This window comes from Rhinolophus sinicus, linkage group LG01 (assembly GCF_036562045.2).
Source record: "Rhinolophus sinicus isolate RSC01 linkage group LG01, ASM3656204v1, whole genome shotgun sequence".
Taxonomy (NCBI): Eukaryota; Metazoa; Chordata; class Mammalia; order Chiroptera; family Rhinolophidae; genus Rhinolophus; species Rhinolophus sinicus.
This window is the reverse complement of record NC_133751.1, coordinates 171,418,811-171,434,694: the sequence shown is the minus strand read 5'-3', so window position 1 is coordinate 171,434,694 and position 15,884 is coordinate 171,418,811. Positions and strand designations below refer to the sequence as shown.

General features: G+C 38.1%; 1 protein-coding gene across 4 annotated transcripts in view; it reads left to right on the top strand.

Annotated features, from left to right (window-relative positions):
* NEMP2 (nuclear envelope integral membrane protein 2) overlaps nucleotides 1-15,884 on the top strand; it is a 116,428-nt gene that overhangs the window by 50,947 nt on the left and 49,597 nt on the right. Inside the window, exon 4 of one of the 4 annotated variants that reach the window (XM_074339367.1) lies at nucleotides 14,006-14,045. The exons of the other annotated variants lie outside the window; for them this stretch is intronic. The gene's annotated coding sequence lies outside the window, so the exon portion shown is untranslated. The remainder of the gene's footprint in view (nucleotides 1-14,005; nucleotides 14,046-15,884) is intronic. 4 annotated transcript variants of the gene reach the window in all.

The following is a 15,884-nucleotide window of genomic DNA, read 5'->3' as shown; positions in this document are numbered from 1 at the left end:
GCTTACTCCAAATAAAACTTTTGATCTTCTCCCCTGTTCTTCAGGCTTCTGTTTTCACTGTTGTGAGTGCGCTTGCCGAAAAAATCCCTTTCACTCCTAATATGCTGCTCTCACCTCTGACTTTAGAGGAAAGCACCCTACTCTCTTCTGTGTCTTGTCATCTCAGCTGTGAAACAGACCTTCCCTTGATTCACTTGCAGCCTCCTGAGACCAGGCTGCACTTTTTAACAAGCTTAACAGAAAGTTGAGGTAAAACGGAAAAGAATATTGTAGTAATGCTGCTGGATTTGGCGACAAGATGAGTTTATCCCTGAACACAGGGAGGCTTGGACTCATTCTGAGTCCTCCACAAGAATATGCCTGTTTAGTTCCCATCTCTGTCCAGCTCAGTGCATCCACAAAAGGAGACCAGAAGTATCCAGGCCCATGGCCAGGCTCCAGAGATGGGAAGGAGACGTTTCCTCCCTCCAGTTCAAAACCCACTTCTCCAATCATCACTTATTGGTACCAGCATCTTATTACTTTTCCTGAGATGACAGACCAGCAGAATCATGAATTGGTCCCATGGTTCCCAGTAGTATAATGCATCAAAACGTAACAGTCCAACATCAACACATTCTAGATTATTCTGCCGTACAGAGCCCACCAACATTGACAGTCTGTGCCTAGTTGAGTCCTACCAGGTCTAGTCCTGCTCATGAGGTCTTTCTGCTGGCGTGAGATGCAAATCTTGCCTGCTCATTTTTCATACAACCTCCCTATTTTGCTTCTGATCAGGAATGCACACAAGTATCCAAATGAAGGAGACTTTTCAGGCACAATGAAATCTAAACTCACTTCTAGAAGAAAATAAATATTTAAGGGAAATACAACATGCAGAGATGCAGTTCTGCAGATTACACAATGGGCATTTGTTGTTGAGTTATGAGAGGTCATCACAACTGATAATCACCAAGTCAGAACGAGGCTTTTGTTTATGTTTAAACACCTAAATGACTCATTCCGATGATTTTCCCCAAAGAAAAGAACAGTATGCCCAGAAAGTGAATTCTAGCCACCCTCTGTTGGGAGGAAAAAACTACCTATAGCTTTTAAATCACTGGGCTTTTCTCCCTCCTTTTGCCCATCAAGTTTTCAAAAATCTTTAAGGCTGCATTTCAGCCCAAAGTCCCCCTTAGGAGAGCATGCTATTTAGTAGATTCCAAAACACACTTATTTTATTTATTTTTTAGATTTCAACATCTCTGAAATCAGGACACATCTTATAATCTATGGCTTTTCGCAATCACCCTCAACCAAGCAGCATTCATGACATAGTTGCCTACATCTCTAAGAAATTAGTTCACTAAAAAAACGAGCTTGCTAAGAATATATTGGTTCTCGTCAGGGCCTGACGAGGCAACTGCACAACTCCAGACAATAAATCATTAGAGGATATTTGCGGTAGGAGCATAAACCTGTTGTTATCTGAAAACCTTACACGAACACCTTCCGTTAGGATCCATAAAACTCCATAATTGAAACGTGCGTAACAGGTATCAGTAGTTTGGCAGAAAGCCTCAGAGACAATAATGGAATACTCTGACCCACACTTTTGGTGGCACAGTGTCTGATACTCTGAGAAAACCACAGGTGCCAGTGACTTTGAATCCAAAAGTGATTCAGAAGAACCAGGCTCTAAATGTGTAGAAGTTTTAGAGAATATGCTAACCAACTTGTTTTAATTAATTGACCCTCTTTTGTACACAAAAGAGTGGTAAAAGATTTTTAAAAAATCTATGTCCAAATAACTCATTCTCTGTTAAAAGAAAGTCTTAAGTCACAACTTAATTGATAGTGGGCTTCTATTTTCCCTTATATAAAATAATGGTGTATGTGAGTGGAGCAGTGGTGTTTGCCCAATCTGTCCCCATACTTCCTGGTGCTATTCTAAGTAGGTTGTGCCCTGTGACCAGTTCTGGCCTGCGTGATGTGGGTGGAAAGTGACTTGTATCATTTCTAGATCAAATCATGGAAAAACTAGGTCTTGACCTCCGGTACTTTTCTCTCACCATAGTAAACCCTGAAGCCTCTTACAGAGATGATGGAGCCTTCACCAGCATATGGCTCTTGGGTAACTAAGAGCAGAAGCTCCAAGCGACCTTCACTATAGCACGAAATAAACTTTTGCTGTGTAAGCTATGGGTATTTGGAGTTGTTTGTACTACGACACAAGGCTAGCATGCCTTACTACAATACTGCAATCTATCCAACAATTAATGCCGTCTTACATTTGATGAAATACAGTATAGCACACTCAATGGCACACTAGTAAATGCTTAACAACCAGCTTTCATGGGGGTGGGAGGAGTCCCTGAGTTGTAGCATTTGTCTGTTTTTATGATGTAAATACTCCCACCATGGGCAATTTCATGTCACCAATGTGACGTCCACCAGCTTGCTAAATTCCTGAAAAGTTAACTGATGGCTCTTGTGAACAAATACCAGCGGGCTCAAGCATACCATTAGACGTATGCCACAAACATTTCCCCAGTTATCATTTTTTCATAGAACATCTCTTGATTTTTGATACCCAACTTCATAGAACATATACATCTCTCCATATATCATCTTTTGGTTAATGTTTTTATAGGAAAAATGTATATAGACTCAAAACTCAACAGAATGTTTTTTACAAAGCAGTATGTGGGAAAAGCAATATAATTGATAGAAAGTCAGAATCATGTTCACATACGTTAAAAAGTGTACATTGTCAACAAAGGTAAGTGTCTCTGTGGCTGGTACTAAGAGACACACAGCATACAAAGCAGCTGTTAAGAACCATGTCAGTTCTTTGATGATCGACAAGCATTGTTTAGTCATTTTACATCATCGCATGTAGTTTGCTACTTGCATGCACGCATTTTACTGTTTCCTGTTAAGAAATGTGTTGATGGTGTTGGGCTGAGGTATAACACATTATAATTTTCCCCATTTAAAATAATGGGGAATAGACTTCCAGTCAGCTTCTCTTTGTGTAGAACATCTGACTGTCAGTAATGCCTTACTGACGTTAAATGGGCGATATTGATTATATTAGGTTGGGGCAAAAGTCATTGCGGTTTAACAGGTTAAAAGTAATTGCAAAAACCACAATTACTTTTGCACCAACCTAATATACTCAATATCTCCCACTTTAGTAATATTACTAAAGCCTTTAGTCCTTGTGAACTTTAGCATGTGAATTTAATGACATTTATTTGCCTACTCAGGGAATTTTTTGCATAATTCTTTGTTTGTAGTTGTGTTTCAGATGGGCAAACTAGCTGGAGAGCTAAGTTGTGGATTGTTGGGACAAATAATTCTTACATTTCTATTATAGTTTAAAATGTACGGTACGGTACGACATTAGTTACTATCTGTTCTGAAGTGAGAAACAGGGTGGAATCTAATTATTTCTGATTCATTGCTGCAAAATAAATAAGTGACCATTCAGAGAACGGTTAACAACCTTAGCTAATTTACGTCCTCAAATGTCTTTTCTTTGAACCAAGTGATCCTATGAGCTTCTCAATCAATGAGTTAGAATGAGACTGAGACCCTTCTTAGGACTCTTTCCCACACTGCCACTTCTCACTCCTTTTATCGTGGCTAAGATCAGTCTGTAGATGAAGCAAAAGTCTGTTTAAGCAAGGCTTCCTATTAAAATAATCTTATTCCTGTGTTAGGATCTGCCATTTTGCTGATAGAGCTTTGTCCTTTAGTGACTTGAAAATCTGGAGTCTTAAAGAATTCCCTGGGAAAGGTCACATCTTCAATTCTTTACTATCTGATTCCTTAGACACATTAGGACAATTAGTTGAGGTCAAAGTCCTGATAGAAAAGATGAAGTTCTCTCTTAGGGAAAGGCTTGTTCTAAGAAGGGCGAGACAAGCAGGTGAGAGAAGACTAAGACAAACTTCATCTACTGGACAGTGTAGCTGCAATTCCAAGAAGTCCTTGGCATTTATTATCACCACCCTAAGGAGACCCCAATCCAGCCTATACACATTTCACATTCCCTCACATAAACCAGTGAAAAGAGCCAAATTATGTTGTTTAGATCTCATAGCTCCTCTTCTTTTATACTATTAATTATGTAATTCCATGGATGGGATAGTATTGAATCTTATCCGCTGATGCAGTGTGAGCCCTTGCCCAGTACCTAGAATTCCCTAACTGCTGTCCTCTACAGCCTTGTTTCTTTTAGTGGCCTATGGGCAAGCATCATTAGCATTTCTTAGAAATATTGAATCTCAGACCTCGCCCCAGGCCTGCTGAATCAGAATCTGCATTTTAGTAGGTCCCCAAGTGACTAGAATGCACATTAATGTTTGAAAAGACTTATTAACAGTTCTTGGAAAGCTAAGGAAGCTCTGAGGACTTCTGTACCATCTCTCAAACAAGCACCTAGTATATATCTGAACTTGGTGGTCAACAAACATTTGAAAGCTTTTATCACTGAAGAGTGAACTTCTAGCATTCCTTCAGTACTAAACAAAGTTGAATTGGATCACTCATAGAAACACAGGCTATTCAGGAATGACTGATGAGAGTTCTAGCCTGTTTCTATTGAATACTTCTCCCTGGTGCACAGCACAGCCTTCTTCCCTATATTTAGTTTGTTTCGTGGTTACAATGGAAGACTGAGCCTCCAGCTCTCTCTGCATTTATATGCTATACATCCAAGCTGCCCAATAACAGTGCTAATTACACAGACACATTCTTTGTTAGTTGATCGTTTAATACTTTATTTCATATCTAAGGGACTTTAATATTTGAAATAATTCTGTATTGCTTAAAGCACTGTGTAGTCCTAGAATCATAACAGCTCAGAGTTTTGCATATCTCTTCCAGGTATGTTTTAAGTACACCTCTTATTTGCTGCTGGAATTTCCCCCCAAACACCCAACAACCGGTCATCTTTCTTCTGTCTGAATACTTCTAAAGACATGACACATACCTCCTCTCGCATCAATCTCTTCTATGTTTGAACAATTCTAATTAGTAGAAGTTCTTTCTCATACTGGATTAAAATGTGTCAACCATTGGTTTTTATAATTATTTATTTATTGCAGTTATTAATTCTGCACCATATTTTCTTTAACTGATTAATGTATTCTTTCTTGTTATTAGGAAAATTGGGAACTAAGACACAGAAATATTACAGTAGAGTTCCAAAAGCCATCAAAAAGCACATGAAGAAACCAAGACTAGAAAAGTATTCCTTTCTATGTAATTTATAGTTCTGTTCACTAGACTGTCTGCCAAGAAATGCTGTTCTGTGACCAACACTATGATAATACAAAAGCGAAAACATTAGTCCCTGGGAAAGATCATGGATCAGGGTGTGGTAAAAATCCAGAAACTGTCCCTCCCTTCTTGGGTCAAACATCTGGCAAACATCCTGGGGTAGGATCTATTGCCAGAATCCACGATGGGGAGCTGAAATGTTCCCACAAAGGAGATTTGACTCTCTGGCAGCCAGCAATTTTCCTTTGTGAAATGGGTGTTCCTGGCACTCCATAAAATTCCTCCCTCCCTCTGCACTCTTTTTTTCTCTCCACTCCCGTACTCCACACCCTACTGCACACACCCTCCCACTCCTACATCAATAAAACTCCTCCCTAATGTACATTCTGCACACACACATGCCCCCACAACTTCCTCTGCAAACACACCCACATATCTCTCAGACGCACACCCAGCAGACAGCACAAAGCTTTCTGTCTCATCCCTTATCCTCTCCTCCACTCAGCCTTCTCATAGCACCTTAAGCCCATAGCCACCACCCCTATTTCCTCCTCTTCTCATTATCTCCTCTATTTGATTTTATGATTTTCCTTTCCTTCATCCCAGCCCATCCCACGTTGCTCCCCGGGCCTGGGAATGCTGGCACTGTAACCCTGCCCTGCATACTTGTAATCAGGAGCTGTCACAAGCAGGAAAGTAGTCAGCCTGCGTGTGCCTGCCTGCTTTCCCACAGCTAGGCTGAGCCGGGGGATGATGGAAAGAAGGTGGCAGTCAGTCCTATTTCTGGGAACTACAAAAACTCTTGTTTTCCCTCTTTAAATTCCTGGAGGAACCGGTGTAGGCCCTACAGTAGTTACCAGCATTCCTCCTTCCTTCTAACTCTGTTGCACGTTTTCCCATCCTTTCTTCAGATACCCAGACAGTATGGAGCCTGTGATGGCATGGCTCACATCCTGTCCATTACGACAATTCACTCAGGGCTAGGAGACCTCGCAGAGGATATAAAGGACAATGAAAGAGGGAAATAAGATTGATTATATTTAACTAGAACATTAGGTAATGTAAATATATGCTAATCCCCTGGAATCTACCTACGGATGTAATGCTGAAAAAAAATACTGAACCTATGAAATACAGAAGCTCATCAGTTTATAGTATTGTCATTCACTGTAGCACCTGATAGCTTCACTAGGATTTAAAAGTGGCCTTCCTGGGCAAGTGATTTGCCACAGTTGCCTGGGTTTCTTATTTTTCCTTGGTGAGGCAGATGGTAGTTTAAATAAATATTAGGAACAATGGGGGTCCTTTTCTCTTTCCATACTAAGAACACATGAATTTTTAATAACAGCTGCTGTTTACATGAACTGACTATTAAGCATAGCCTACCACATTGCATTGCACATTAAACAAGCAACATAGATACTGTTTTTCTTCACTGAAAATTTACCATCTAAAAAATGATCATATCAATGGGACAAAAAAAAAAGTAATAAATAGCCAGTAACAGCTTTGATCACTTTCTTTTCACCTTAAATAGAAAAAAAATAACCAGTGAGTCCCTGCTTTCCTAAGAATACAGTCCTAACATACAAATTCGGCAATCAGGAGCCTGCCAGGAGTCCTGTACTCCTTTTCACCTCTGGCTTCCATTTTCCCACCAACAGAGTAGCCCATACACTGGGCTCACTGATTCCCAAACAGTCTGTGCTTTCCCACACAAGGTCGAGGCCAGGGGTCCTGGCATTGCTATGTGGGTCCTATCCCTCCCAGTTCCCAGCCCAGTGAGTTATGCATAATTTTGTAGTTGCTGAATAAACATTTGCTGAAGGTAAGCTTCATGAGAACAGGGCAGTTATAAATAGGGCAGAATTAAAATTTGCACAGCTCATTAAAGAAAGAGAAGGTATGTCATATCCTCTTTGCCTGTAAAGTGCCTGTCTTTTCCTAAGCCATCGCCCTTTAAGCATTCTTGTTCACCAACACTGTTTTTCCGTTGTCATAACTGCCCAACAATGTTAATAATATATTTCATGGCTCTAGGATGTGCTTATTCAACTTCACATGTCCAGGCTTCACATATCTTTGGACTGGATTTTACCAGAGACTAACAAGTTGCTATCCCCACACGTATCCAAAACACACAGAAAACAAGTCAGCACAGCACAGGTAGAGACTAGAACCAGACCCCCATAAACTAGTTAATTCACCCTCAATTTAGTATGTTGTAGAAATACCACCTTCAGGGGTGTATAAACATTCACATGTTTCGTTAATTTTTTCTTCCTAGGGAACAATTCATCTCTCCCATCCTCTTAATGTTTAGCTGCATTTTTTTGCTTCCTGTTTTATTTAATATCAGGAAAATTTATTAACATCAGGACTACCTTCCATCAACAAACCTTGGAAGTTTGCGCTAGTTCTAGAAATCATTATTTCCAACCCTATGGTTCAGATAATGTAAGGGTTTCATGGTAACAAATGCAACCTGGTTAAACAAGTTGTCAATAATTTTTCATGGCAATTAGCATTATAAAAAATAAATCAGAAACTCTCCACTGTAATTGTGAATATAGGTCACTAAAATTCACAGATGATCCTTTAATACTCTTTTTAACCTAACCATTCATTTCAATTTCTGTGTTTCTCCTAACCAACATTTTTTAAAAATCAAATTCATATAAAAGAGCAATTTTAATTTAATCTCACCTATTTGACCACTTTATATAATGAGTTAGAGGTACTAACAAGCTGTGAAATGGCTTATAAGAGAACAATGAAACAGAAGATTTTTGAATGCTTCATAAACTGGATAATCAGATCATGTACAAATGAGAGCTCAAAAAAATTAAACTTTTAAAAAAATCTTTAGTATTACACTGTAAGGTAATTCTAAGTTTAGTAGAGTAAGTAAAAACATTTTTTAGAAAAAAACAAATTATTTTATTACACCAGATATTTCAGAATTTGGGCTTTGAATTAAAAATTTTTGCACAAAAGCTTTGCAGAGTTGGGGCTAGAGTGGGAGGGAGGAAGAACCATTTGTTGGGCTTGATGGGAAACTGACATTCTGGGAGCTATTGTGAAAACAGAGTCCAGAAAGTAAATTAGTAGTTGCCTAGGGCTGGAGGTGGGATGAGGGTGGGGTGGGGAGGTTGGGGGAATGGCTAAAGGATGTGGAATTTCTTTATGAGATAATTAAAATTTTCTAAAATTGATTGGGTGATGGATACACAACTCTTTGAATATACTAAAAGCCATTGAATTGTAGCTTTAAATGGTTCAATTATATGGTATCTGAATTATATTGTAATAAAGCTGTTAAAAGAACGACAGACTCAGTAAATGTTGGGTTTGAGAATTTACATAATCTCATCTAACGCTTTCTAATCTGACTCATTCCACTCCAGTTTTGAAACCACTTTTTTTTCCCCTTTCATAAGCATATAAATCTTAACTGCTCAGGTATATTCAAGCCAAGAAAAATGTAAAAGGTACTTGAGTTCATGAGATTTCCTCTGGGGAACAAGCAGGGGCTTGAGTAGCAAGCCACTGTAACTTTGACCCAATTTCTGTTTATCTTGCAACAAGTTTAAGAAAAATAGAAGTTTTGTTGCAGGAATAACTGTGAAGTCCATAAAGAAATTCACACAATGATGTAAATAATTAAAAAATAATGCCATAAACTTTCAAAGACAGCAAAAAAATAAAGATGGGAAGAAATGCCCCAGGTTTGAATCCAGCTCTGCAATTTCCCAGCTCGATCATGTTAGGCAAAACACTAACAATTCTGAGCTTTGTTTTTCTCTTTTATAAAATGGAGGCTTTCATAATACTCAAGGTTGTTCTGAAGATTTAGAGGTAATGTATACAAATGCCTGGCATATAGAGGGCAGTGAATGAATCATAGTCATTATTATTGCAAAGGACATATATTGAAGCTCTAACATTGGACCAATATCTTAAGCATATTATTTTATTAATCCTGAGAATACCTGTAGCAGTCAGGATAGGCGAGGTTATGTTGCAGTAACAGACAATCCCAGAATCTCAGTGGCTTAAAAAAAACAACAACCCCAAAATGTATTTCTTACTCAGTGTACATATCTATCACAGGTTGGCTTGGGACTCCACGCTGTGCCATTGTTATTTTAGGACTCATTTAAAGAGCTGGTATGATCTGGAATGCTTCTGATCACATGGCAAAGGGAAAAAAGAATGTAACAGATCACACACAGATTCGTAAAATGTATGCCTGGAGATGACACATGTTACTTTTGCTTCAATTTCACTGGCTAAAGCAAGTCATGTGTCCATATTTATCTTCAAGGGATTAGGGAATTACATTTTTAACGTGTACATGGAAAATAATAAAACAGACTATTTGTGAACAGCCTTAGTGATTACCATGCAATCTTGTGATGGAAATATACTTGCCTCCTATACAGCTAGGAAGTGGCAAACTAAGAGATTCAAACCCAAGTCTTGTGTTGTCTCCTGATCATTCCATCAAAACCCTGAAAACTGAAAATATTCTACCCACAAAGATGTGTGAACATGTCTCCCTCCCCACAGTCACAGAAAAAATGTGCTCATTTTCTTTGGGAACAAATTGGTACTGCCTTCTCAGAAACCAATTTGGAACAAAAACATTATAATCATAAACTGTTCACACACCCTTTGACCCAGGAATCCTAGTTCTGGGAATTTATCCTAAGGGAATCATCCCAAGAAGATGAAAAAATTATACTCATGAAAAGATCTATAGTGACATTGTTTATAATAGGGAAGAACTGGAAAGAATCTACATTTTTGACAATAGGAAGAGTTAAAGAATGTATTGACTATATACTTTATTACTTTATAATTATGAAGCCTACATAGTAACATGAAAAAAAGCTTTTGATACGTTCGCAAAATAAAGTTTTTACTACATTGCAACTACGTGATAGATTTGTGTGGCAAAGACTGCTAACACCCTCCATATTTGTTCTCCCCTTTTTCCTTTTAGTAGAACCCATATCCAGTGTAAGCCACACAGGGACACCCAGCTACAGACCACATTTCCCATCCTCCTTTGGGTCCACGTGCTGCCATATGTCTAGGTTCTCGCCAATAGAATATGATCAGAAGGAATGTGTGCAACTCCCCGGTGTTGCCAGAAAAGTGGTGAGACCTATGTTCTCCATGCCTTATTTCCCCCTCCCTCTAGAAAGGAAATGGCAGTAACAGAATCAGCTACCTTAGGTCCAAAGGTGAAAGCCATGTGTTAATGGGAATATGATTTTTTAATTTTTCCTAAGACTTCCTTAGTATAATTTTTATTATTTAAAGAGGTGAGAAAGTATTTTAGCTCTCATTTTAGTGCAATGAACCACCAAAATTTCACTTAAATATTGCTTTCCTAAAGAAAACTGGATCCTCTCATATTGTGGAGACGTTTGAGGAAAACCTCACACACACACACACACACACACAAAACAAACAAACAAACAAATAAAAAACCGGAAAATAATAGAGAACCACATGTAAATGACACTTTTGCCCCAATCTGGGAAATATAATTTTGAACATCCAGAAGTGATCAGGGCGCATGACTGGGAAGACTGCGGACGGGCAAGGCATCCTGCAGTGCTGGGAGTTGAAATACCAGGAGTCTGTACAGCCCTGGGGCAACGGGAGACTGTCAGACTGGGGGAGAGGGGTGATGTCATCGGTACAGTCTATTAAAAGGAAGAAGTGGGAGAAAGGAAGGGAAAAGAGACAAACCAGTTATTGTTCAATTTTACCAGTGCCTAATTCCTTTTCCTTTCTTAATGCTACTATGGAACATAATAACATGTATTAGCTCAAGTAAAGCCCTATGGTGATCTGGGGATCAGCATGATTCTAAGTATCTACAAATGCAACACCAGGAAAATATTGCATTCCTGGAAATTCTTAATAGAGACTCAGATTTTCATGGCTGCCTGTGATTTTAAAGGAAAAGAGTTTTACTTTAAGTGAAAGATATATGAATAAGTAACGCTTGTTGAGCACTTACTATATGCCAGACACTATTCTAAGTATACATTACATGCATTAACTCAACCCTCCAAAATCCTATTAGATACATACTATTATTTTTATCCCCACCTTACAAAAAAGAAAATTGAGCTACAAAGTACTTAAACCATTTTCTTAAGGTCACACAGCGAATACATGGAAGCCAGGTAGTCTGCTTCAGAATTTGAGTTTTTACCCACTAGCTACACTGCCCTAATCATGAATTATTAAATACAACATAAAATCAAGACTTCAAATAATGAATTTGCTAATTGGTCTTCTTTAATGCTTAAGTCAGCCTTTCTAGCAGTATGTATAAAATAACTAAGTGACGTACTGATTTTGTTTGAAATGAATTACATGGCTGTTACTTAAACCTGTTGTAAAGACTGCTGTTCACCCACCAAATATTCATTGTGCTCTCTCAGATTAATACAACTCTCATTTTAAGCTGTTCACCTAGCTAAAAGGCCACCATTTGCAGCCATGCTTACAGCTCTGTGGTCATGTGACTAAGTTCCTTACAATGAGACTTAAATGGAGATATGATGGTGACTTCTGGGGAAGTCTCCCTAAAAGGGAAAGGGCATGACTTTCTTCTCCCCCTCCTCCATCCTGCCCCTTGGGGTGTGCATGTGCTGGTTCGCACTCCCTGATCTGGACTCTTGCGTTAGCAAGGTCAGAGCAAAAGCAGAAAGCAGCCAGATCTTTGATGATGGTGAAGCCACCGCTAGCTTAGGCTTGCTTTTTTTTTTTTTTTTAAAGAGTGTAACAATCTAGCTGTTTAAACTACTATCTTGGGCTCTCTGTTAAGTTACTTGTAGCGGAACTTAATCCAAATTCATATATAAACCTAATGTTACTCAATTTCCATTCAGATTTGGGGGACAATATCATTTAAAGACAGACATGCAAATTTAACCACTTGTAAATTTAATAAGGAAGCAACTGAAAAAGACTTTCCCTAAATGGCTATCAGTCCTTATAATGGATTTTTATGGTACCTGTTTAAAAGGCTGTGCTTCCCAACCTTTTTCTTGACATGGCACTCGCAGAAAAATCATAACAATGGTATAGTACTGTGCAAAATAATTAGATGGCTCTTGGCCAGAGGCTACTGATCCAAGGGGTTTGCTTGCCCCAAGAAATGTGGGGATCAATTCCTCAGCTTCCCACTTCCCACCCATTCACCACAGACTAGCTTTAATGGCATTACACAATGGGTAGATTGGTTTTCATTACTATTAGATACTTGTAAAATTTGAATCTGGAACCCATTCAAAAATCATTAAGGCTTAAGAAAAGTCAAGTGAGTAAACTATGTGTTGTGCTTTATTGTTGAAAAAAAAATAGACTCATTACGAGTCTAGTCGGATTACACAAAGTGCATTTCTTATTTCACATAGAATATTTTTTAAATGACTTTATTATTCACATGTACATTGAATATTCCTTTTATATCCCAAGAATATTGGAAGGGTACTTGTAAGTCCAGGGAAAGAAAAAGGTTTCAAAGAATATCATGCTGCTGAAAACTAGTGCCCTGCTTTTATCTGTAAGAGGAAAGAAGAGAACTTTTATTGATCATTTTCAATCTACCAGGAACTTCCATGTGTTTTTTTCATGAACTCGTTGTAAGGAAGATGTTAAAAAATTTAAAGATAAAGAAGCTGCAAGCTGCACAGCCAAAATTCCAAGACCTTTCTAAGTGTCTACAGGCCTCGATTCATTCCTGCTAGTTAATTATTTTTATTTTTATTTAAAAATTTTCTCAAGTGTAATGTCCTCACAAGTCTACAAAATTAAATGGTTTCATAGTGCTTACAGTGGCTATCAACTCTAGTCCTGCTCCCCCAAAGGAAACCACTCTTAAGCTTTTCCCTTTAGGTTTTAGGGTGGTTGTCTCTATATCTCAAAAATAATATGTGGATATTATCATTTTTCTTTCTAAAATTGTTTACATTTTCACCTAAGTTATAAATGTATAGAGTTTAAAAGCCAAACATAACTCTTTGAAGTCTCTAAGAGCAGCCCCTTTCCCTGCACAACATGCAAGCTCTAGTTCTAGTTCCATTCCCCAAAACAACCACGCTCAGCTCTTTCAGCTGTCTCTTCTGGTATTTATCTGTACATTTCTAACTGCTATTTCTTGATTTTTTCAAAGTTCTAGATATTATCTACGGCTCCCTTGTATGGAAGATATGGATTTAGTCTCTTATACCTGCCTTTTATTTTCCCAATAAGTTACATCACAACGTTTTTCTCAGATCACTGTTCAGTTTTTACATAGTTATGATGATGTAAGTATTATTTCAGGCTGAGGCATGTACAAATTAATTTTCCCTGGAATTGATGACTATCTCATTGTATCTGTATGCTTGCTTTTCTATGTACCTGTCAAAAATTAATTCCCTATTCTCTTCCAGAAATGTAAATCTTTCAATGCATTCAAATTCATGAAGCATTATACTGGTATAAATTTCTTTATTTTCTTGGAGACATCCTTCCTGAAGCCCTGCGTCCTCCTGCGTCAATCTGAACTTGTTGCTCTGTAGGCTTTTTGCAGAACTGCTGTGCTGAAATTACCTTCACAATGATCACGTGGAGTCCTTTTTCATCTCCAATGTGATGGATGCCCTATTTCTTGGATCTCATGTCTTCCTCTTTCCTTTCTTTCCCCTTATTTTTCCAGATCGTATGCTACAGTAGCTTCCTACAAAGATACATGAGAGGTAAATTTTCTGTATTCTTTTATGTCTGAAAATATCTTCATTTTGCCTTCACACTTTATTGACAGTTTGGCTGGGTGTTACAGTCTAGGTTTAAAAAAAGTTATCTGTCATAATTTGTAAGGCATTGCTCCATTGCTTTCTCGAGTTCAATATTGTTGTAGCTGAGAAGTCTGATGCATTCTGGTTTCTACTTTTCAGTATAAAACTCATTTGTTTTTCTTTTTCTGGAAGATTTTGAGATTCCTTCATTATTTCCAGTGATCTGACTTTTTTATTTATTGTACTGAGTACTTGTTAGGCACTTTATTTATTGTACTGAGTACTTGTTAGGTACTTTCAATTTTGAGATTTATGCCTTCCAGTTCAGGGAACTTTTCTTGTATAATTTGTCCTCCATTTCTTACTGGAGCTCCTTCCAGTCAGATATTGTACCTGCTGGATTGAATCTTTAAATTTCTTTTCTTTTATATTTTGGTTCTATTTTTAGCAGATTTTCTTTAATTTATCTTCCAATTCTTCTACTAAAGTTTCTTTTATTATTATATTTTTAATTTCCAAGAGCCCTGTCCTGTTTTTATCTCCCTCCCTCCCTCCCTCCTTCCCTTCTTCCTTTCCTTCCTTCCTCTCCTCCTCCTGCACCTCTTCCTCCTCCTCCTACTCTCCTCCTTCTCTCTCTCTCTCTCTCTCTCTCTCTCTCTCTCTCTCTCTCTGTCTCTCTCTCCTTCTTTTTGTCTAACAGCATATATTTTCCCCCCAGTTTTATTGAGAAATAATTGACATACATAACTGTATAAGTGTCATATAACATAATGGTTTGATTTTCTGTATTTCCTTAAGTGTTCTTTTATCATAGCATTCTGCTTTTATTTTATATATAAAATTTCATATTTTTTGAGGCTATAAATTGACATAGAAATAGTATTTTTTCTATTCTCTATATTTTCCTCTTGTATTCTATTTTCTGTTTTTCATGTTGAATCCTCTCTTTTAGGTTAGAGGTTGCCTTACTTACTTTTAACCATTTTTGACAATAAGAATTGATTTTCCATCATGTCACAGTCCACACACACATACAGACAAGTTTGCGAACTCATCCTAGAAAATGTGCTATTATACATACTTCATTGCTGAATATCACTATGGTCACCTTCCAAGTACTTCCTTGGGAAGCTATACACCAAATGCCAGTGCCTAGTCCACCCTTCAAAGCAATGTTGGAACTCTTTTTCTGGAATGGCCATCAGAGCTGTCGTCGTATTACCCTTGATGTCCTGAATGTCATCAGAATGTCTTCCTTTCAATATTTCCTTTATCTTCGGATAAAGAAGTCATTGGGGGCCAGATCAGGTGAGTAGGGAGGGTGTTCCAATACAGTTAGTTGTTTACTGGCTAAAAACTCCCTCACAGACAGTGCTGTGTGAGCTGGTGCATTGTCATGATGCAAGAGCCATGAATTGTTGGTGAAAAGTTTGTCTAACTTTTTCATGCAGCCTTTTCAGCACTTCCAAATAGTAAAGTCGGTTAACTGTTTGTCCGGTTGGTACAAATTCATAATAATCCTTCTGATATCAAAAAATGTTTGCAACAGACCTGTGATGCACCAGTCAGATCCCCTGCAATGAAGAAATGGTTGCCCCAGTCACTGAGAGTGTAGCTCGTGGGCAATCTTTACTGTCAGCCCCTTCAGGGGCGCCTCAGGGCAGAGAGCTGCCAGGCTGAAAGTCACATTTCCCAGGATATCCACATCTAGTAAGGGGGAATGTATTAATTTGCTAGGGCTGCCATAACAAAATACTACAAACTAGGTGACTTAAAAAACAGAAATTTATTTTCTCACAA